The following is a 1,204-nucleotide window of genomic DNA, read 5'->3' as shown; positions in this document are numbered from 1 at the left end:
CAGGCAACAGACTTCTCAAGCCTGTGGCTTTCAATCTCCTTTTAGGTGGCCATAAAGAAGATTTTTCTTCAAAACAGAGAGCAGGAAAAGGATAAAGTTGTAAATGAAGTTGTGGTCCTGAAGAGAATGAGGCACCCCAATATTGTTGACTATATAGACAGGTGAGTGCTTCTGGGATTATCACATCGACCTTCATTGACACACTGCAAGCCAAAGGCTTAAAAGCCTCTTTGGTCACTGGAAGAATGTGGAGCTCTTTATTATTTCTCTCCTCCTCCATCTCCAGTGGATGGGAAGAGCTTGCCCTGTGTCTGCCTTGTTCTCTTCTGGTATAAGTAGTTTGAAGCCTGTCTTCCAAACCTGGATCTGCCAGGTCTTCCTAAAGCAACAGCCCTTCAGTTCACTACCTCCCATAAGGTCATTTAGCTGTGCACATTCATCTCCATGTTGTTGTTTTCCTCTTTCAGCTACCTTTTCAATGAAGAACTCTGGCTGGTGATGAAATATGTGGAAGGATGTACCTTAGGAGCTGTGGTTTCCAAGCAATCTCTGGAGGAAGCGATGATAGCCGCTATCAGTAAAGAGGTAAGGGATGCTGCTCGTGCTTCTGATGGCTTGGACAGGATGGTTCTTTGTTAAAGGAGGTAAGAACAAGAGTGACTTCATGTTCAGGGCTTGGTATCTGCGTTGCTGTTATCATCTGGAGAAAAAATGAGCATCACTGCATTTCTTGCACTCTGTTATTCTACTCCTATACTGTGGTTGTGCTTTCTTTTTTAGTTTAATTTCATGTTATTTTATTTAAAATTCTAACTTTGCCTCTTGAAACTGGAGCATGTCTGCACTGCATTCTCTGCTTGTAAAAGCAGACATGCTGGTGGCAGTATTTTGAACTAACAGCCAATGAGTAGAGAGTCATTTCTCACAGTCCTCAGCTTGAAAGGATATCCCTGCACCCAAAAAACCTTTTGACAAGTGATTAATGTGTCAATTCCGTATCTGCTGTCAAGGCCAGCAATAAAAGTTTTGTGATGCAGACTCCACCCCTAAAGGGATCCACTTCTTACTGAAGGGAGAGATGTTGTCTGGTTTTGGCAAATCATTTTTTGTCACCTGGATGGAGAGAGCAGAGCCAGTGCAGTAAATTTCTCTAGGTTTGGAAGGGACAGAGTTTAACAACAACTGATGTTGCAGCTAGAAATGA

At 42.7% G+C, this 1,204-nt stretch overlaps 1 long non-coding RNA gene across 1 annotated transcript; it reads left to right on the top strand.

Moving 5' to 3' along the window:
• Window positions 1-28: 28 nt before the first annotated feature.
• Window positions 29-635, top strand: LOC114073624. Its single transcript, XR_003574362.1, has 2 exons — window positions 29-161; window positions 468-635. It is a non-coding gene; the product is annotated as an uncharacterized LOC114073624 (long non-coding RNA).
• The last annotated feature ends 569 nt before the right edge of the window (window positions 636-1,204 follow it).

This window comes from Empidonax traillii, unplaced genomic scaffold (assembly GCF_003031625.1).
Source record: "Empidonax traillii isolate 1590-97213 ecotype Southwest subspecies unplaced genomic scaffold, ASM303162v1 scaffold7408:size9127, whole genome shotgun sequence".
Taxonomy (NCBI): domain Eukaryota; kingdom Metazoa; phylum Chordata; class Aves; order Passeriformes; family Tyrannidae; genus Empidonax; species Empidonax traillii.
Note: the sequence above shows the minus strand (reverse complement) of the source record. Positions and strands in the feature narration are given on the sequence as shown.